The 24,308-nt window shown below is 38.2% G+C and overlaps 2 pseudogenes; both read left to right on the plus strand.

Moving 5' to 3' along the window:
- Positions 1 to 71: 71 nt before the first annotated feature.
- On the plus strand, positions 72 to 6,772 carry LOC140675650 (uncharacterized; annotated as a pseudogene).
- Positions 6,773 to 6,888: 116 nt separating this feature from the next.
- On the plus strand, positions 6,889 to 12,714 carry LOC140675673 (uncharacterized; annotated as a pseudogene).
- Positions 12,715 to 24,308: the final 11,594 nt, after the last annotated feature.

Here is a 24,308-nt window from a genome sequence, read left to right on the forward strand (position 1 = left end):
CACTTCAACATCTACTACATCTACTTCCACACGATCTCCTAAAATTATTAATTTTTCTTCAATCAAAACAGTCACTGAGACAAATAGTGAACAAGATTCCTATATCAGTGACACGTCCGATAGCGATACTCCTATAAACGGCGCCAAATCTAAAGTTGAAATAGATTTAGAAAATTTTTACGATAACACAATGACGCAGAATAATCCTTTTGCTACTCTCAAATACGCGGTTGAGGTTGTTCCTTATTTCGACGGTCAAAATATCCCATTAAATTATTTCATTGAAGGATGTAAAGAAGCAAATTCTATGTTACCTAAAAAGACAGAACCACAACTAACCAAAATAATAAGAACAAGAATAATCGGTGAAGCTCGTCGCACAATACAAGATCGAAATTTTGATAGCGTTTCACACTTAACCATGTATTTAAAACATATACGGACCAACCAAAAATGTTTATCAGTTGCAAGGAGAACTAGAATGTATATATCAAAAAAGCGAAAACGTGGTAACATATGCAAATAGAGTTAAATTCTTGGGGAAACAAATTTTAGAAGCATATAAAACCTCGAGAAATATTGCGGTTGACCAGAATATTAAAGCATCAATAAAAAAAGACAACACAGATGAACAAATGCTTCATTAAAGGATTGAAACCAGAAATTGAGCAAAGAATTTCATAAACTTCAGAGGTAAATGCCAGTAGATAGACAGTAGCCAACGCTTTAAGAATAGAGAGAGAGCTTCAAGAAATGACAGATTAACAACAGGGAACGGACCACTCAGGAAGACAAAGGAGCACCAGTTCGCGAGAAATCTGTCAAATCTGTTATAAGGAAGGACACGTGGCCAACGATTGCAGGAAATATTTACAAGCATCTCAAACAATTAATAACCGAACAGATTTAGGACCCGACATCCTAATTTGCCTTTGCAAAAAACGTGGACACACAGCGGATAAATGCCGATACCGTGATCCTCAATTTCTCTCTCTCTCTCTCTCTCTGTCTCCCTCTCTCCCTCTTTCCCTCTTTCCCTCTCTCCCTCTCTCCCTCTTTCCCTCTCTCCCTCTCTCCCTCCCTCTCCCTCTCCCTTCCTCTCTCTCCCTCTCTCTCTCTCTCCCTCTCTCTCATTGACCGGTAAATATAATACAAGAAAAGGCAACTATCTGTCAATTATGTTCAAAACCCGATCACGATGCGAAATCTTGTCGACGAGGGAATGTCAACAATACAGCTAACAAGATCTCAATAATCTGCCAATAGTGCAAAAAACCTAGACATTCAGCTAACAACTGTTGCAAAAACTAAATGAAAATAAGCTCCGGATTGCATATCAGATTTGTAACAATTTTAGTCATGTTGCAAAAGATTGTTGATCCAACATAAGACAGCAGAACCTATATAAATTTGTTCTGTCGATATTGCAAGGAGCAGGGACACCTGTTAGAAAACTGTCAAGTGCGCCTTGCTAATAATCAAAAGAAAAATAAGACGCAGGGAAACTACAATAGTCCCTCGACATCGAGTGCGAAGCAGGGGCCCGAACCAGAAACGCGCCCACACAAAACTCAGGTAGCCAAGTAGATAAAACCGAAACGAGAATACGACCAGTAACGATAAATCTCGACAAACAGAGTCGCGTGCCTAACGTTCAAATAATCATCAATGATATGGCAAACGTAACTTTCATACAGAATCCGGACCGAATGTTATTAAGTGTAGACCGAATGTTATTAAAACCTCGTGCCTGAAGGAATAAATATTAATTATACAAACATTTAAAAATTAAATGATATAAATAATTACTCTGTTTATACTCTGGGCGAAATTACATTAATTCTTTTCGAAATACCGGTTACTTTCCAGATCGTTTCTAACAATTTCCCGATCTCACAATCTGGCATACTCGGAAACGACTTTTTCAAACAAACCACGTCAAAAATTGACTACGCTCAAGGGCACTTGAATATTTTCAAAATCAGCATACTCTTTTTATCGCCTGAAGCCATTATAGTACTTCCATGATCCAAATCATTATTTTAGGTGAGAATAGAAAATCCTGAATTAAAGTCGGATATATACCCAAATTAAAACTAGCATCCGGAATTCACTTGAAAGATACTATCGTAGAAAACATCACTGGAAAGGCATACTTAAACATCATAAACACTCTGCACGAAGAAATGGAAGTTCAAGTTTCTACTTTGCGCTTAAAATCTTTAAACGATTTATTCGACGATTAAGAACCGAAAACAATTTTAAGCAACCAAGTAGAAGACAAAAAATTCACAAATGATGAAATCAACAGAAACTTATAATCGAAGACGAAGAAGAAAAAATTAATCAAGAAGAAATTGAAAATAATAATGTGTTACGTCGTCTTGACTGCACGATTCCTTCCTTCCACGGAACTTTAACACTAACTGTCTACACTATGACACTCACTAGGGCATACTGTCTCAACGACTCTCGCGGAGTCGTGGTAACAACTGAGAACGCGATAACAATTTGTTATTATAAAAAACGGAAAAGGACAGTACGACTCTAATCTATTAGAAAATCATAATAATACACTTAATATCAAAGTCCAAGTCCTCTCACAAAATCATGAGCGCGCGATAACAACTTGTTATCATAAAAAACAGAAAAGGGCAGTACGACTCTAATCTATTGGGAAATGATAATAATGCACTTAATACTAAAGTCTAAGTCCTCTCACAAAATCATGAAACACATTCTTTTCCATATGATTTCCAAATACACTGGAAGCACAAAAAAAACAGGAAACGGGTTCCTGACAACGTTAGAAGAATTTCTAATTAGAACCGATAGAACTATCAGCAGAGAACATAGAAAATAATATGACTCAGAACCACATGAGCGATAATCTTGCTCCAAAAATCATATAAAAGAGAGGTTTTGGAAGAAAACGAACATAAGCTCTTTTACCAGTCTACTTTAACCCGTCATTCTGTGAAATGAACGACAAAAGTTTATCGGTGAACCACCAGGACCGGCGAATCCACGGCAACACTCCGACGGCAATTGGACCACGGAGGATTTTCCAGGCTCGCAAACGAAACCAACGCCAGTCCGTTTAAACCCTGATCGTTCAATAGTGGTCTACTTCCATATTATTTACTCTTCCTCTTGTTCCGTTTCGTTTCTTTTTCTCCTCTATCTTTCCCTCATTTACTTATTATTTCATGTATTTAAATTTGCATAGTGCCCAAACCAATAGTTTGCCGTTACGCCTTAAAGAGCGGAAATACTTAAACCGTTGGAAGCAATCAGTATTACCCAGGCGTCGGTCCCCCCGACTTATCAAACTATCAAAAAGGACGAATAAATCGGAACACGCGACACGCAAAATTCCCCGTCGAACACCTTCTCCTTCGCAACCTCCATCACTCCAACGTTTTCCATCATTAATGTCCATATCCTCAGAAGACCTCTGGAATATCATCACGGAAGTGTTTGAAGACTTTCACCTTCCGGCATACCCTTAATCTCCAATGTCTCCTTCGCCTATACACATACTTACACACTTCTTTATTTTGCATTTCTTTTTTTTATTTTAATAAGATTATTGTAAACTTCCAATTAGAATTTAAAATTTAATAGTAGAGTCTCTCTCTCCTTTCTCTATTCTGATTGACGTCCTCCGCACTAATGTAACACCCTCGATTAAAACACTCACACACACGCGTACACAACCACACGTACTCACGCGAATATAAAATAGAGAATGATTGTAATTTAATAACAAACACATGTAAACACATATATATTATTATACGTTAGAGATTAAAGTCGCTAGTATTTAATTATAAACAACAGGTTAATTAAAACGACCTGACTAGCCAAAATCATTCAATTTATTCACACGACGTTTCGACCATATGGTTGTGGTCGAAACGTCTCAAAACCTACATCCTGACCCGCACGGTTTCGAGAGCTGGCTGTTACGCCTTTCCTTTTAACTCATCCTTCCCGAGTCTGGACGTAACAAATGAAAGTAATAAAAACAAAATTGAGGGAAATTAAAAATATCGATAACTCAAAAATTTTCGGAGAGAGAAGTTACCAAACCTCTCCTGAAGAATTCACTCCAAAATCTTCGAAGGAGGTTACCAGGCCTCCCAAGAAGGGAATGATTCTAGGGTTTCGGAGGGAAATTTCCAAACTTCGACAGAAAATCCTAAGTCCGTCGATTATGAGGAGGGAAGTTACCAAACCTCACTACTTAATTCGACAAAATCCTATTTTGATGAGGGAAGAAATCTTTTATCCTTCCCAGACCTCAAAATTTCGCAGGTTAGATTATCTATAAAAAAATGATAAATCAGAAACCTCTCATGTTAAGTACAAAAGAACTCTTTAAAAGGGCTCAAAAATATAACGAAAATAATATAAAAAATCCTTTGAATATTCAATACAAAAATAAACCGTCTTCAAAAGTTACTTCTCTTTTATTAAATTAATCTCAAGAAATTATAGTAAAATCAAAAGCCACGCATAAATCAAAACATAAAGAAAATTAACAAGTCAAGATTGAAAAATGTTGAATAATCACTGAAGAAGAAAAAGAAGATCGACTCACTGAAATTATACAATCATTAAGATTGGAATATTTAAACAGAATCGAGAGAGACAGCATAATAAAGTTAATAATGAACAGTCAAGATAGATTCCATACTCTGGGAGAAAAATTAACCACAACTCATGTATTACAGCACAAAATACCAACTGTAGACGATCAACCTATAAATACTCGTCAATATCGGTTTCCTCAGAATATTAGATCAATTAGGGAGAGCACAATATTTTTCGATATGCGATTTAGCATCCGGATTTTACCAGATTAAAATGGATCCTGAAAACTGTCATAAAACAACTTTTATAATCCCTTATGGACACTATGAATTCGACCGGATGTCTTTCAGTCTAAAAAAACCCGCTACCTTCAACGCCTAATGGACTTAGTGTTAACTGGGCTACTTTTGAGACTGCTCTACGGCGAAATATCAAACCGTGAGAGCTGTCACTTTAGGTCACACCCCACGAATCTTACGTTACGTGGACAATAAAACTTTAACAAAAACCCCCGAAAGGCGAGACCAACTCTAAATAAGATAATTTAGAAATTGTATTGAACATAAACATTAGAACGGCTCTCTAAACTCTAAAAGAATTTGAAATAAAACAGAGTCACCGTAACTCGAAGCAGATACTTAAAACTATAATCGTAAATTTAAAACGGCGACGAAAATTTAAGAAACATTTGACAAGAGAGCTCGTCTGACGGACTACCTAAAGTGACAGATGTTTATAATAAATTTCTAAATAGCGATAAGCGACTCTGACGGTATTGTTACGTCCTGTCGGTTCCACGAAAACAACGCAATAATCGTCCGATCAGTCATCAACAAAAGAAGGGACGCGCAATAAAAAGGACCATTATTAAACACATGCCGGAAAGGATCGATAGCGAGATCCTCTAAATGAATAAACAACAAACACAGCTGCATAATCTCACTGCTCTACCCCTTTGAAAACGCTTTTTCTATTGACACACTACTACCCCGAAATAGATTTTCCTTCCCCTTCAGATTCTTCCCCCGTACCCCTTTCACCTTCGGTCATCGACATATCCGATGACTCACCGCCGTCGTCCCCCTCAACCTTTTTCTTCATCCATAATCCTGTCGGATAGTTCATCAAACCACACGATTGAACTTCCCGACTCCTCTCTTGAATACTCCCCAGCAGATCCCGATACCTTTGCGCTCCCCTCTCTAGAATCCGAGCTTTCTTCTATGTCCTCTTCCACTCTCCTTAACCTAGTAGATAGCGTTCTCGAAGATTGCGATATCACGACGTAACCCTCTTTACACTTTTTCCAAATTCTTATTACTTTCTAATAAATTATTGTATTAAATTTCAACCAGGATAAACTTTAAAATCACACTCGTTCCCCTTCTTTTCTGGTTGACGTCTTCTGTACTGATGTAACATCCGCTATCTACACACACTTAAATCTAAGGTCGTTATTAGAAATATAAAATAAAAATCATATGTATAACGCTAATGAATAAATGTAAATCGAAATACTAAATGATCAGTAAATTTATTTAACTCCCTCAACTCACACTCCGCATAAGATCACACTTGGTCCCGTCCCATGTAAAAGAGATTCGATTCTCTGACCAAAAAGGAACCACCGAGCAAGCGTTCGCATAAACAGAGTAATAAAGACATTCGTCGTTTACCTGTTTTGCTAGCCTCCAGCTCGCTCGACCGAGTCACTCGTCTGTTTTTGTTAAAATTTTTTACATCGGAACAGTTCCTGTTACGCCCTTCCTCTGACCCATCCTTTCCACGGACCTGGATGTAACAAACACAACTGAGTAAATTCTAAAATTTCCTAATTTTCACGGGCTCAGCAACAATCAAAAGATACCTTCGGACCAATCGCAATACGTGGTCCCGTCTAACACGCCTCAGGAAAATTATATAAAAAGGGAGAATTGCGAGAACGCTTAAAAACATTATTCTTAACACTCCTCAAGCTTTTAGAACTTTTAAAGTCGATCATCTCAGAAATTCGGGGTCGATAGACAGTAGTGTTGTACCAGTAATTTCTCTCGGAAGCTTGACTTTCGTTCTGGCTCTCATTTATCATAAATTCAGTGCGCGACCCAGGAACACAACCCTCAACGTTCAGCTGCAGCACAACAGGACGGAGGAAACACCACGAGACTACTGACTTCACTCAAATAGTAAGTCGAGCTTAATTAAATCAGTTCTACCCGTCACGTACTAAAGGTCGCCCTGCTTTAGTGCCTAAAGTATCTTCGACTCGCCATTTTTCAAAAGCCATCCATGGGTCGACCGGACGAACCGTGCCGTTCTTCCAGTGAAGACGATATTTTTCCATCCTCGTCCCCCAATTACGATTTAGAGTACCCACAGTGTTCCTCTCTCTTATACACACGTTACTCACGCACCAACTATTCTCCCGTAGAACACTGGCCTACTCTCTCGTATTCACCGGTACCCCTATCTCCCGATACCTCTCCTATATACCGCGATTCATGGTCACCAAGACCTCTCACTCCTTCAGCAGATTCTTCTAATTGTTCCACATTAACAATATCTGACGATTCCGTAGGCAGTTCTGTAACCCTCGCCTATACTCCCGCAGATCCTGACCCTCTCTCTTCCTTGAGATTAGAGATAGCAAGAATACTTATCCCTAAACTCCTTGAAATTATAGATTCCGTATTCCAAGAATTAGAAACGAACTTGTAAAACATACATAGTTTTTTTAATAACAAAAATAAAATATGTAAACTTTCCACCCAAAACATAAACTTTAGACTCTCACTCTCTCCCTCATTATTCTGGCTAATGGACCTCCGTACTTATGTAACACCCGCGATTAACACACACACACACATACACACACACACACACACATTTACTTAAATCTAAGGCCGCTATTAGAAAAATAATATAAAAGAATCATACGTGTAACGTTAGGATTTAAATGAATAAATGTAAATCGAAATATTAAATGATTAACAAATTTATTTAACTCCCTCTCTCTATCCGCGAAAGATCACACTTGGTCCCGTCCGGTGTAAAAGAGATTTGATTCTCTCACCAAAAAAGGATCACCGAGCGAGCGTTCACATAAACAATGTAATATTGATACCCCGTCGTTTACCTGTTTTGCTAACCTTCAGCTCACTCGACCGAGTCGTCGGTAAGACATTTGACCTCGGAATAGTTCCTGTTACGACCTTCCTCTGACCTATTCTTTCCACGGGCCTGGACGTAACACTATCATTATTGACTATTGGTGCGACATCCCCCCCGCAGAAGGTCAGTCAAGATGAAATATACTTTCAAATCAACGAATTCGAATCCGTGTAAGTAATACAATGTAAAGTTGAAGTCAACTGAATAATCAGGAAATGAGGGTTCTCTCATACCATGGATGTATATAACGAAAAATATTCATACGTAGGAGACATACCTCGCGATATATGTAAACGAATGCACAACCAGAGTAGTTACCAGTTAGGAACCACTTACATAAAATCTAATCAAAAAACTGTTACGTCGTCTCGACTGCACGATTCCTTCCTTCCGCGGAACTTTAAGACTAACCATCTACAACACTCACTAGAGCATATTACCTCAACGACTCTCGCGGAGTCGTGGTAACGACCGAGCGCGCGATAGATTAGAATCGTACTGTCCTTTTCTATTTTTTATGATAACAACTTGTTATCATAAAAAATAGAAAAAGACAGTACGATTCTAATCTATTGGGAAATTATAATAACGTACTTAATACCAAGTCCTCTCACAAAATCATGAATCACATCCTTTTCCATATGACTTCCGAAAAACAGGAAACGGGTTCCTGACAAGGTTAGATGAGTTTCTAATTGGAACTGATAGATCTATCAGCAGAGAGCATAGAGAATAATATGATTCAGTATCACATAAGAAATAATCTTGCCCCAAAAACCATATAAAGAAGAGGTTTTTGGGAAAAGACAAGCACAAGCTCTCTCTCGAATTTCATCAGTCTGTTTTAACCCGTCACCCAGTGAAAATGAATAGTGGAAATCTATCGGTGAACCACCCGGACTGACGTTTCAAGTCTAACGAATCAACGACAACGGCGCAATTTGACCATGAAGCATTTTGCAGACTCGAAGACGTAATTAACGCCACTGAAGGAAATCCGGTTGAACCCTGATCACTCAATAGTAAGTCCACATCCATTTTGTTTACTCTTTCTCTTGTTTCTCTTTCAGTTTTTTTTCTCCCCTCATCTTTCTCTTATTTACTTATTATTTCTTTTAAATTTACATAGTGCCCAAATTTTTGATTCACCGTTACGCCTTAAGGGGAGGAGATATTTAAACCGTTGGAAGAAGTCAGTACTGCCCAGGCGTCGGTCCCCGCGACTTCTCAAATAATTAAAAAGAGTGAATAAATCGCAAGCCTTGTGATTGCCTTCGAACACGCAAAATCCCCCGTCAAACACTTTCTTCTTTTCAACCTCCATCACTTCTACGTTTTCCGTCATTGACATCCATATCCTCGGACGACCTTTGGAATATCGTCACGGAAGTCTTTGAAAACTTTCATCTTCCTGCATATCCTTAAGATTACCAGGAATCTTCAATGTCTCCTTCGCCTTCACACACACGCACACACACACACACACACACACACACACACACACACACACACACACACGCACGCACGCACGCACGCACGCACGCACGCACGCACGCACGCACGCACGCACGCACGCACGCACGCACGCACGCACGCACGCACGCACGCACGCACGCACGCACGCACGCACGCACGCACGCACGCACGCACGCACGCACGCACGCACGCACGCACGCACGCACGCACGCACGCACGCACGCACGCACGCACGCACGCACGCACGCACGCACGCACGCACGCACGCACGCACGCACGCACGCACGCACGCACGCACGCACGCACGCACGCACGCACGCACGCACGCACGCACGCACGCACGCACGCACGCACGCACGCACGCACGCACGCACGCACGCACGCACGCACGCACGCACGCACGCACGCACGCACGCACGCACGCACGCACGCACGCACGCACGCACGCACGCACGCACGCACGCACGCACGCACGCACGCACGCACGCACGCACGCACGCACGCACGCACGCACGCACGCACGCACGCACGCACGCACGCACGCACGCACGCACGCACGCACGCACGCACGCACGCACGCACGCACGCACGCACGCACGCACGCACGCACGCACGCACGCACGCACGCACGCACGCACGCACGCACGCACGCACGCACGCACGCACGCACGCACGCACGCACGCACGCACGCACGCACGCACGCACGCACGCACGCACGCACGCACGCACGCACGCACGCACGCACGCACGCACGCACGCACGCACGCACGCACGCACGCACGCACGCACGCACGCACGCACGCACGCACGCACGCACGCACGCACGCACGCACGCACGCACGCACGCACGCACGCACGCACGCACGCACGCACGCACGCACGCACGCACGCACGCACGCACGCACGCACGCACGCACGCACGCACGCACGCACGCACGCACGCACGCACGCACGCACGCACGCACGCACGCACACACAAACACACCCACACGTACTCACGCGAACACCAATTAGAGAATAATTATAATTTAATTTCATGCCTACGTACACACATATACATATATTTGTAACCAAACCTAGCAATAATTAGATGTAATATATAGGGTGTTCCAGAACAATCTTCCGTCCGTAAAATGACGTATTTCTGACACAATTCTAAGACAATTTTTTCTTTAAATTTTTCCAAAATTTGGTTTGAAGCGTAGTTTTTGTGTTATAAGCAAAAATAGTTAGCAAATCACGCGTCGAGTATAGAAGGCAGGCAGGAGCGCCGCGGCGCACCGCGAGCGCGGGCGCAGCTGACCGTCCGACGGGTGATTACCGCCGCATGAGTCGCTAACTATTTTATCTTATAGCATAAAATTATGCTTTAAATAAAATTTTGGTAAAGAAGAAAATGTCTTATAATTACGTCAGGAATACGTATTCCTTAAAATAACATTACTTTAATGACCAAAAGTTGTTCCGAATCGCCGGCCGTCGGACGCTGCGATCAGCTGATTGCTACACGCGATGTGTGTATGTCTGAGTGTGTGCGTAAAAGAAAGGAACAAAGTGAGTGAAAGAAAGAGAGAGAGAGAAATAACAGCCTCCGCGACGGCGACGCTTCATCGACATTGTCGTTAACGACTTTAGACTGATCGATATATTGATTTTCCGGCATAATTTTTTTAATTTCCGGCATAAGCATAATTTTATGTTATAAGATAAAATAGTTAGCGACTCATGCGGCGGTAATCACTCGTCGAACGGTCAGCTGCGCCCGCGCTCGCGGTGTGCCGCGCCTATCTGCTTTCTGTACTCGATGTGTGATTTGCTAATTATTTTTGCTTATAACTCAAAAACTAAGCTTCAAATCAAATTTTGGTAGAGGAAAAATTGTCTTAAAATTGTGTCAGGAATACGTCATTTTACGGACGGAAGGTTGTTCTGGGACACCCTGTATATACAAAATTATGAATAAATTTATGTAATACTAAAAACTCAATTCTCTTCGTGACTTCTAACCCCTCTATCGGTTGAAAGATCGCACTTGGTTCTATCCCGCGTAATAAGGATTAATTTGCTTTATCAAAAAGGACCTTTCGAACGAATGTCCAAAATAACAAGTAATAGCGATATTCATTATCGTTGACTTGTTTTTGGACCTGATAATTAAACCTACATCCGTACAGTTTCGAGAGCTGGCTGTTACGCCCTTCCTTCTAACTCATCCTTCTCAAGTCTGAACCTAACACAACCTCGTGCCCAATAACACTTGCTGGCGGCGTCGACAATGACGGAACATGCATCGGAGGAGCATACTCTGATCCTTATGGAACATAAACGAAGATAATTGTATTGGCAACCGTAAGAATTACATTGCAAGATTACATTGCCGACGTGCAAATAAATACCAACCAAGTGCAACTCAGATCTGGCGTCGCATGCGAATTTGATGCTACGTATTGTATTGATATAAAAAGAGGAAATACTTACTGGGACCCTGTACCGGTCGATACTTGCAAATTTTCTAATTATGGATTATTATTTGAAGGATACGCGAATAAGGTACTCGATAATAACAAGGATTATCCTCAAACAGTTTATTCAGTAACCATGCAAGATGCGATCTTTGCATTAACCAGCAAAGGGAAACAAGACATTTGCGGATACTCACTCGTCCGAACCGAACATCCTAAATTACTAATCTTCGAAACAATACGCGGAAGCGAAATTTTTAAAAAATATGCTCGCACCGCAAATCTCGACATTTTCACATATAAATTCTAAATTCATGTGTGTAGAGAAACATTCGCACTCAAATAAACGAACTATACAGGAATTTTCTGTTACATCAATGCAAATTAGAGCGAAGAATGCTACAAAACGCGCTAGCTATAGCCACTCGAAAACACTAGACATTTTCGCATATCACTTAATGAAAGGACCTGGATATATGACTCTACGAGCAGAAATAATTCACATAATTAAATGTATACCGGTAGATGTGAAACTTGCACGAACAACGGAGTGTTATGATCAACTACCGGTAGTCAGAGGAAATCAGACGCACTTTTTAACGTCCCAGACTCACATACTGCTACGACAAAGAATGCAAACTACATGTAATCCATTCGCACCTGCCATGTAACTCTTACGAGATTCGTGGTACAAATTTTTATTGAATCCAGTGGACACTCTACCTCCAACTGTCATGAAATCATGAAGTCATGAAATCATTAACAAGACCTACATGGAAATACATAAGCTCAGGATCGCTCGTCACTAGTGGTATATACTCTGAAAAAAAGTTAAAGGACCTCAGAGATCGTATAATGTTTTCAACCGAACGACCTTTAGTACATAATACAGTAGCAAGAGGAGTGATGGGAAGACCCACTTCTTTACAAGGAGACTCTATCTCTAACCTTTGGGATGAAGCATACATGGAAAAAATAGCCTGCGTGGATGAAATTCTGGAGTAAATTTCTTATATTTGGTAATATTAGTGCCGGACTACTCCGAATTTATTTAATTACCCGGCTTTCAAGTTAATATTAGACACAATTGTACATGGATATGCTCTACATATCGTGTATGGATGGTCAATATATTTACTCGGAGCTCTCTGGGATTCTCTTACATTTACTATTATACATGGAAACACGAAAACGCCCTCAAGGCCCGCAACCCAGCACGCCTTCGGAAAACCGTAATTCGAATGATATTAAACTCAATATAGCCTCCGCAGAAGAAAAACCCTCTTACACACTCCAACTAAAAGACTAGATATTATTTTCCTTTAATCTTTCCTCCACCTCCTCTTCCCAAAAGAGAGAAGAAATTTTCCTTTCTCCTTTTGAAACATAACACAGTGTTAGGTTACATCCTGTCGGCTCCACGTTTCTTCCTCTCACAAGAATTAACTGATAAGCGATAAACGAGAAGTCACTCGACAAATAGACCGTTCTTGTCAAATAATATTTTAAACATTTCAACACGATTTCCCAACAAATATAGAAGGGCTCGATGATAAAATACATTACGGCTTGTTGCTACGTAGGATTAAATGATAATCGTTCAACTAATAATAAGGAAAAGCCGCGGGATAAATAAACCGTTCTTGCCACACCATACCGTAAATACCCAGACGCGATTTCCAAACGAGGGACAAACAACAAATTATCAATCTTTTCTGTAACCGAATAATAAAGCTGAGTAAATTCTAAAATTTCCTAATTTTCACGAGCTCAGCAACAATCAAAATAAGGCGAAGAAAAGATACCTTCGGACCTCTCGCAATACGTGGTCCCGCCCAACACACCTCAAGAAAATTATATAAAAAGGGAATACTCGCGCACAAAGATACATTCATTTTCGACCCAGTTAATAGTCGACATTAGACTCATTAATTTGACACCAGTAAGTCGCGCTCTAGTGCACTTTCGAAATATTTCGGTTGTTGCTTGACGTGAGACTAAAATCATTAGTCAGTGCAATATATCGACCTCTCAGTCGAACCACGACGCAGCCAACCCACGACTCATCCAGTCGCCGAACAACTACGCAATTTGCAGCTTAAGTAGTAAGTCTACTTTCCTCCTCTCTCTTCTTTTTTTGCCGTCGTTCCTTTTCCCTTTATTCAAAATTGTTCTTTTCATAAGTGCCTAAAATCCCACCGACCCGCCGTTTCTCGCGAGCCAGCCGGGACCGTCGATCGGACGAAGCGATCTTGAGCGATAACAACAGTTCTGACTCTCCCCCTTTGAAAACGCTTTTCCCATCAACACACTACTACCCCGAAATAGATTTTCCTTCCCCTTCATATTCCCCCGTACCTCTTTCACCTTCGGTCATCGACATATCCGATGACTCACTGCCGTCGTCTCCCCCAACTCTTTTTAATTCCTCATCTATAATCCTCTCGGATAGTTCACCAAACCACACTATTGAACTTCCCGACTCCTCTCTTGAATACTCCCCAGCAGATCCCGATACCCGATGCGCTCTCCTCTCTAGAATCAGAGCTTTCGTCTATGTCCTCTTCCGTTCTCCTTAACCTAATAGATAGCGTTTTCGAAGACTTCGAAATCGTAACATAACCCTCTCTACACTTTTCACAAAATTTATTATTTCCTAATAAATTATTGTATTAAAATCTAACCAGGATAAACTTTAAAATCGCACTAATTCCCCTTCTTTTCTGTTTGACGTTCTCCGTACCGATGTAACACCGGCGATCCACACACATACACCCACACACACACACTTAAATCTAAGGCCAATACTAAAAGTATAAAATAATAAGATCATATGTATAGCGTTAATTGAATAAATGTAAACCAAAATATTTAAATGATCGATAAATTTATTTAATTCCCTCACTCACTCTCTGCATAAGATCACACTTGGTCCCGTCCCGTGTAAAAGAGATTCGATTCTCTGACCAAAAAGGGACCACCGAGCGAGCGTTCGCATAAACAGAGTAATAACGACACCCGTCGTTTACCTGTCTTGCTAGCCTCCAGCTCGCTCGACCAAGTCTTTTGTCTGTAAGACTTTTGACATCGGAACAGTTCCTGTTACGCCCTTCCTCTGATCCATCCTTTCCACGGGCCTGGACGTAACAACAGCATTCGCTCTTTTTAGAAATCTTTGACATGGAAGTCGAATCGATCAACACCAACGATCTAATCCGTGGAAATCTGGAAATACGGATTATTCGTGTAGAGTCTTCATCTCTTTTATGGATACAATTGAAGAACGGAAAAGGAACTTTAATTGAATTTCTAGAAAAGCTAAACTTTCGGATAGACAAGTGACACAAGTATCCCTGTTATTTTCCTGACGACATAAAGGAAAACGAACTCATTGCTGTTAAAGCAAAAAACAGCTGGCAACGAGGACTTATTGTAGAGATAAACAGGAGTACATTCATGGTAAAAGTCGCCTTAAAGGATTGAAGCCACATAAGCTGGAAACCCATGGGGCATATTTACACTCTCGAAGATCGATTCCGGCAATTGTCATGGCAGAGCATCAAAAGCGGTTTGGCATATACTAGCCCCTCACCAACAACCTCAAAATGGCCCGACAAAACGAGGGAGTTGTGTAAAATCCTAGTACAACACCGAGATGGACAGATGAAAATAATTCATCCTATGGGCGAAACAGGCGCTACGATAAAACTAATCGTATACAATGAAGCCGATAGGGGCCAACAACTTACGAGACGTACTTGTGCAGTTAGGGCATGCTTAACTCAGCATTCAAGTCATAATGGACGTATTTCCCGCTGAGATAATATAAGACAATACCACTCGTCGTACTATACTGTAACAAATATATTTATATTATATTATATATATATATATATATATATATATATATATATATATATACATACATATATATACATATATATATATATATATATATATATATATACAGGGTGTCCCAAAGTGACCGGTAAATGTTTTAATGGCAGGTTCTTCAAAACATTTTAAGGCGAAAAATTTAATACAAAAATGTCGAGGCTACAATAGTTTTCAAACTAGAAGCAATTATATTTCAGGAATGATAGGGCTGAGATTTCGCGCTCTCAGGTGAAGCAAAATAACAAATGATAAAAGTGCTCCTATAAATAGCGCTCTTTATAATAATATATATATATATATATATATATATATATATATATATATATATATTATCAGTTTCGTTTAAAAACTCATGTTGACATGACGTGTCTCGTTGTTTGGTTTTATCTCAAATTTAATAACCGTTGATTTTAACTAAGTGACATATTTAATTGTTCCATAATTAAGTTCTACCTTTAAACATGTCCCATTGGATTCTTTCTTCTCTTTCTTAATTTACGTTTACACTTGAAAAGGACCACAACCATATGGTCGAAACGTCGTGTGAATAAATTGAATGATTTTGGCTAGTCAGGTCGTTTTAATTAACCCGTTGTTTACAATTAAATACTAGCGACTTTAATCTCTAACTTATAATAATAATATATATTTATAATATATATAATAATATATATTTTATAATAATATTTATAATACAAATACGTAGAAAAAAAAGAAAGAAATATTTTATTTAAAAAGAAAATATATATGTATCCTTTTATACACAAATAAACACAAAAAAAATGTTAAAGAAAGACGAAGGGTTTTGGTGGTCGCTTTATCTTTCCTCTTTCTTAATTAAAACACACACATAAAATTAACGCATCGCGGACGTACGGAATCTATTTTCCGTTGCAAATGTTATGTCTTTTCCCAACATTTATCTAAAGGCGGAGATGTTACGTAGTCCCGACTGTACGATTCCTTCTTTTCATGTAGTTTTAAGATTAACCGCCTACACAACGACAATCATCCTGACTTACTCCCGCAGAGTCGCGATAATAGCCAAGCGCGCGATAACAACTTATTATCACAAAAAAAAAGAAGAAAAAACAGGAAAAGGGCAGTATGACTCTAATCCATTGGAAAATTATAATAACATATTTAATACCAAGTTTTTCTTCTGTTTTTGAACTTTCTAATTCGTTGGACTTGACACTACACTTGATCTGTACGGTTTCGAGAGATGGTTGTTACGTAATTCCTTCTGACGCATCCTTTCCCGAGTCTGAACGTAACACTGCACATAATTTAATGTCACTATTTTTTTATCAATACTACTGGGCTTGTGTAATCTGACAAGGATAGTTGAGTAATTCTGTCGCGTAACCATTGATTAACATATTTACTTCTCTCTGTTCGAGTCGAGATAATTTTCCAGCTCTTTGGTATTTAAATATTAGTTCATTAGCTTATTATATTCATTTTTACGTTCTTGTGTTTTAACGGGATTTTATTTATCTATTAAGGGGATGCTTGACCCATCTTTTTTGTCGATGAAACAAATGAAAATTTTGCGTGTATAAATATTTTTTTGGTTACACAGATTGATAAATCCTTTTCCACAATTTTAATATTATTTAAACTTAATTCAAGGACTTAATATTTCTGGAAATTGTATTAAAGCGATGAAGTAATAAAAAATAAACGTGAATAAAGAAGCAGATAACAATATTCAATAAAATATACCTCTTAATGATATAAAATTATTACACATATTCGTATGTACGCATCAATTATTTATTTAAATATATATAAATAATGTATTATATGAATTAAATATTGCAAACTAAATATTAATTATATAAACTAATATTCCAACGTTTTAAAAATAAACTGAGTATGTATCTCATAAACTGAAAATATCTCAAAGAAAGAAAACTATAGAAGACTATATTTCTAATATTTTGCAAAATGTCGATGGTAATGTTACCGAAAACACATTTTTAAAGACACAGAAGCAGAGAAAAAACATTTGAAACATTCTGTAAAATGTTAGTTGTAAATACAATGTTTCAAGAGATCTTGTAAATTCAAATATAATAATATTATAAAAGATCGAAATATATTTATCTTTTATAAAATGCTAATTGATGATATATTCTTCTTGCAATCTTACAATCAAAGAATAAATATTTTAATAAAACTATAAAATTAAAAAAAATAAGATACTCAAAATATAGAAAATATGTTGACAAGTACAGAAGAGACAATGATGCAAATCATGCAGTTTTTATATTTATTTTTATATTCTATACATACATACATATAAATCATGTTTTATAAAAACATCGATACGGACTCTGTCACTTAAGGATGACAGTCCCAGCATCCACCTGCGTGTTTTATAAAAACATCGCCGATGATAATCCCAACATCTCTCTGCTTGTTTTATAAAAACGTCGTCAGTGTGGACTCTGTCACTTAAAGATAACAGTCCCAGCACCCACCGGCTTATATCATAAAAACATGCGAACTCTGCCATTCAAGGGTAACAATCGCAGCATCCATCTGCTTGTTTTATAAAAACGTCGCCGGTGCGGACTCTGTCACTCAAAGGTGACAGTCCCAGCACCCACCGGCCTGTTTTATAAAAACATGCGGACTCTGCCACTTAAAGGTGACAACCTCAGCATTCATGTACTTGTTCTATAAAAACATCGCCGGTGCGGACTTTGCCGCTCAAGAGTGATAATTCCAACACCCATCTGCTTGTTTTATAAAAACGTCGTCGGTGCGGACTTTATCACTTAAAAATGACAGTCCCAGCACCCACCGGCTTATATCATAAAAACATGCGAACTCTGCCACTCAAGGGTGACAATCGCAGCATCCATCTGCTTGTTTTATAAAAACGGCGCCGATGCGGACTCTGTCACTCAAAGGTGACAGTCCCAGCACCCACCGGCTTGTTTCATAAAAACTTCGCCGGTGTGGATTCTGCTATTCAAAATGACAATCCCGTTCAGTGAACGGTTATTCATAATTGACGTAACTTTTAAAATTTTGATAAATATAGGAGCATATACAATCACGTTCAATAATTGTTGTGATTGTGCTTCTGAATGCGTCCAATGTATGCATATGTATACAAACATACGCGTAAAATGTAAGTTAGGCCTATTGTACTATGCCAATAGAATGCAGGCAATGGCCAATAGGAACAAGCAATAACACATGGAAAAAAGAGAGAGATCTTTCTTTCCATATTATATTTAATTAACATAATATTTATTAAGTATATATTAGATAATTCATTAATCTGCCTTGATAAGTTCTAGGTTCTTGATTGTGAAAACACCGCAATATATGTAATATTTGTTACAAATCCGTTTATATATAATTCTAAATGCTTTATATATAATATGCAGAGTTGCAAGAAGTTTATAATCGTTTTAATATACTTGTGCCGTCGATACATTTGCTATGCGGCTTTTGTAACTAAATAATCTAGAATTTGTAGATAGAATAATGATAAATTATATAATATATTTAAGAATTTTACGTGAATTAAATAAGGAAATATTTTGCGTATCAAAAGACAGAGGATGTTGCACTGTTACGTATCAAACTTTTGATACAAAATATATTTCAAGCCTATAATTATATGTAAAACTGACTTTATTTCATAGAATTGTTTTACCAGTTGTTTTAACAGTTATTTAACTGAAATTCTTATTATCTCCAGTTGACAGACATCAAAATCAAGTTACATTGTTCAAGAATCCAAGTAGAAATATATATGTATTAAAAAATATTTAACGTATACATACATGTATAGTAATTTTATATTTCATTAAAAAAGGTATATTTATTATATGTCTTGTTACTTGTTTTCCTCACACTTATTTTTTACCACTTTAATCACTTCAATATACAAAAATTAATCACTTAATCTTTCATCAATTCTTAAACAAAATCTTCAACAAAGATTTTCCTATAAAAATTTTCTACAAATGGCGTTATTTTAAAGCAAACCTTGCAAAATTGCAAAATAAACTTCAACTTAGACGGCATCTACGGGCAGAACTAAATTTTTTCTATCAATTTTATTAATTGTATCTTAAAATTTAACATTTTCTCTTTAAAATGCGTTTTTAATCATTGCGCTACGACTTTAAACGTGTACTAGGCACTATTTACCTTGAACCCCATAAGCATATGCTTTACATAAGTCGTGTTAAGGACCTTTTGCCATCTTCTATGCGAACGACGAGTAACTGGGTATCTCAGTCTTGGATGACGTAAACAATTTGACTGCAAAGTCATTTTGTGATGGACTCCCCCTTAAATATCAGCTGCAAATGGCACACTTGCCCCGCAATTCCCCTTTTGATGCGTTAGCTAAAACTTTAGCGAAGCGGCAAAAATTAGATTGACAACGGAATTCAAGACTGCCTAGAGCCAACAGACCTCTATAAAGAAAAACAAAACGACTACGCAAAACGCCAACCTATGCCATATTACCACGACCACAACGCGAGGAGATCTCCTGCGACCGCTCCTCAGCCGGCACACCCGCGAAATTCCGCCAAAATATTCCCGAATCGCTATCTTGAAATCTTAAAAATACATACACACGCCTACCGTCGCCCTTGTTACAGATGGAGTTCTACAAGAAACCAACTTTATGATCGATACAGACGCTACGCCAAATCTCGTAAAATTACGCAGTTTACATCCTAAAACGCATATCCACAATACTACAAATTGTATCTGAGCGATATTACGAACGGCAGGATCGAAACTTTTGAGTCAGTGCAGGTCTTCTACATGAGATACCCCGTAGAAATGCACGTCGTGCAACATAATTTCCCGATTCCGCAAGAGGGACTTCTAGGATCTGACTTTTTGCGGGACGTCTCTAAGATCGACTTCAAGGACCAATGTATTCTTTGGCAGGACATCCGCGTACCTTTCGCGCAACGTAACAGTAATTATCCCCGCTGGATTGCGTGCTACCTTTTACATCAAGGTTAGCAACTCGTAGATCTCTATCAGATATATCCCTAAATTGAACATCTGTAGGAACGTATATCTCGGCGACACGGTGGTAATCAACCGCGGAGGAAGAGCTTATCATCAAGTCATAAACACGGGTGATACCGATCGCGAGTTAATATTTCCAACCGTCGAATTGAAAGAAATCGAGGTAATACAGAACCTACTTCGTCTCGATCATTTAAACGCGGAAGAGAGAAAACACGTCATATCACTGGTCGACCCTCATAACGACCTATTCCATTTATCTGGGGATAAATTAAGAGACAGGGACGCGATTGCACACAGAATAACCACCGTCGACGACTGACTTATACATACGAAACAACTTCCGCCGGTTCATAAAGAAGAAATAAACAGACAAGTCAAGAATTTTTAAATAACAACGTAATATGGCCATCTCTTTATAATTCTCCCTTTTGAATAATGCCGATTTCAAAGGAAATAAACGTTGGAGGATGGTGATAGACTATTGCGCGCTAAATGAAAAAGCAATAAGCAACGCGTACTCTCTGCCCAAAATAACTGAAATATTGGACCAGTGGGAAGTGCAAAATATTTTAGCGTTTTCGACCTCGCGTCCGTTTTCCACCAAATACCGATACATAGGTCTGTTACGTCGTCCCGATTGCACGATTCCTTCTTTCCCCGAAGTTTTAAGATTAACCGCCTCCACAACAATCATCAGGGCATCCTGACTCAACTTTTGTGGAACCACGATAATAACCGAGCGCGCGATAACAACTTATTATCACAGAAAAAAAAACAGGAAAAGGATAGTATAACTCTAATCTATTGGAATGTTACATCCTGTCGGTTCCACTTTTTTCCTCCCACGAAAATAAAACAATAATCGTCCGATCAGTCATAAAAAGGTCGCACGATAAATAGAACTGTTCTCACCAATTAATATTTTAAACATTGAACACGATGTCCAAAGAAATGCCCGGAAAGGATTGATAGCGACATCCTCTAAATAAATGAAACTGAATAACACAGCTGCATAATCTTAAAAGACAAACAAACGATGCAAAATAGGAATCTTCAAATTTTCTAAGAGGCCGTACCGGGCTCACCAATCAGCAATAATAAAAAAAAAGTGGAGAAAGATCTCGCCGAACGACAGTTTTTATATACACGTCGAAATCTCAAGAATACTCCCACCCAAAAAAATTTTAACACGCCCTCAAGATTCAATATAAAAAGGGAGTACTCGCGGATTCATACACTCATTCTTTCATTCAGTAATTCGGCATCCACCTTCGTTCCTCAAGTATCCATTAGTGTTTTTATTCAGCATTTATTTGTACTTTGACTTATTTCGGTCATTCGCTGATTCAAGCAATTTACTTCGCATTCCATGTACTCAGAATAAAAACTAAATAATTAGAGTCAGTACGAAACGTCGGCTGACCACCCGCCGAACGAGGTACAGGAGCCGCAGCCGAACCATGACTAAACCCACAACCGAACCACGACTAAACCCGCAGCCTAAGTAGTAAATCTACTTTCTTCTAAAATCCTCTCTTTTGTCGTTGTCACTTTTCCCTTTTCATTTATTTTTTATAAATTATTGTACTAAACTTCCAACCAAAATAAAATCTTTAAAATCATACTTGTCCCTGCTTTTTTTCTGGTTGACGTCCTCCGCATTTATGTAACACCCGCAATACACACACACACACACACACACACACATAAAAACATTAACTAATTTGAGGCCGTTAGTCAATTGAAAAAGCGAATTAGTATTAAACTTAAAAATAAACTTATGTATTTATATATCTATATATGTTAACAAGTTTATTTAACTCCCTTTCTTCTCTCTCATAACCAATAACAATAAAAGATCACACGTGGTCCCGTCCCGGGTAATAGAATTAATTCTTTTACCAAAAAAGGACCAACGAACGAACGTTCGAAATACTGTAATAGCGACATTCCGTCGTTTTTCCTGTTTCCCGAACATTAAAGTTCATTCGACCGAGTCACTCGTCCGTAAGACGTTTGACTACGGCTTGAGTATTGTTACGCCCTTCCTATTGACCCATTCTTCCCTGGGCCTGGACGTAACAGGAAAAATAACGTATTTAATACCAAGTCCTCCCACAGAACCATGAATCACCTAATAAATAATAAAAATGATAACAAGTTTCCATATGACTTCCAAATGTACCGGAAGCACCGAAAAACAGTTCGACAAACGGAACCGCTTTCGTCAAATAATTTTCTAATCATTTTGAACACAATGTCTAAACAAATACAAAAAAGAGGTCGATAACGAAACATTAGCAATCTTCTCTGTAAATGAAACTGAATAACAAACACAGCTGCATAATTTTAAGAGACAAACAAATGCGAGAAAAAAGAATTTCCTAATCTTCCATGAACCTATATCGGACTCACTAATCGGCAGCAATCAAAAATAAGGCGGAAAAAAAGAGATAGTTTTGCATTACAATCCTATTAAAGTTATTAAAATAAGAAAAAATATAAAAAATATATAATAAAAAAATATAAAAAAACAAAAGGAAATCTAAAAGAAGGACGAAAGAAAGAAGGAAGGGTTTTTGCCAAAGGAGCAGATCGTCTTTACTTTCCTCCTTCTTAATAACGAACAGCATCGGATATATATATATATATATATATATATATGTATAAGAAGCGAATTTAATACCTTCATAGCTAATAAAAATTGTGAAAAGAAGAAACTTACTTCTCTCTTGTAAATGTTGGGTTTCTCCTCAACATTTGTGTAAGGTCGAGGGTGTTACGTCCTGCCGGGTCCACGTTTCTTGCTTCCACAAAGAATAAATAATAATCGTCCGATTGAAAAAAGATACTGCCGAACGACAATTTTAATACTGTTAAAGTCTCGGATACTTTTGCCCAAAGAAAACCTTAACACGCCTTCAAGAATTAATATAAAAAGTGTAGATTTGCGAGAATGCGACATTATTATTCACTATTTCTTCTTAAGTTTCAAGCTCGTACAATCATTTTCCGCGCCTTTGGAAGATATGAAGAGATGAGTTAACATACGATTTATTTTCACACAATTCTTCACTAGTTACTTGTATATTCTATGTGAGTTACTATAATATATACTATATATATTATATAATTGGCTTGTTCCTTTTGATTATTTTTCGTTTCTTTCGATTATTGCTGTGCAAGTGTAAAAGTACTTCCGCAGGGTGAATCAAAATATATTCTATGTTACTACACTCTACTATTCTACATAAATAAATATATAAAACATAAATTTATAAACAAATATAATAATAAATTTATGAAAAATATAACACAGTAAGTAAATTGACAAAAGGAACAAAAAGACTTCTTTGTCCATTAATTAACGATGTTAAAGTTTATAAAAATGTTCTTTGTTTATAAAATATATATTCTATATATAAAATATTTTGTGAATTATATCCTTTTAAAAAATTTCTTTAAAAATATTCTAAATTTCAATCAGCTTGCTGAAGTAATTGTTTGATATTACCTGGCCAGTTTGATGCGCTTACGATATCATTTTGAATTTCTGAACCATTTGAGTTAATAATCATTTAGCAAATATTATGAAATTCTTTTTAGAAAATATGTTACTGCTGCCTGGGGATTAAACAAATAATAATAAATAATATCTACTCAATTTTGAT

Source organism: Anoplolepis gracilipes, unplaced genomic scaffold (genome assembly GCF_047496725.1).
Source record: "Anoplolepis gracilipes unplaced genomic scaffold, ASM4749672v1 Contig20, whole genome shotgun sequence".
NCBI lineage: Eukaryota > Metazoa > Arthropoda > Insecta > Hymenoptera > Formicidae > Anoplolepis > Anoplolepis gracilipes.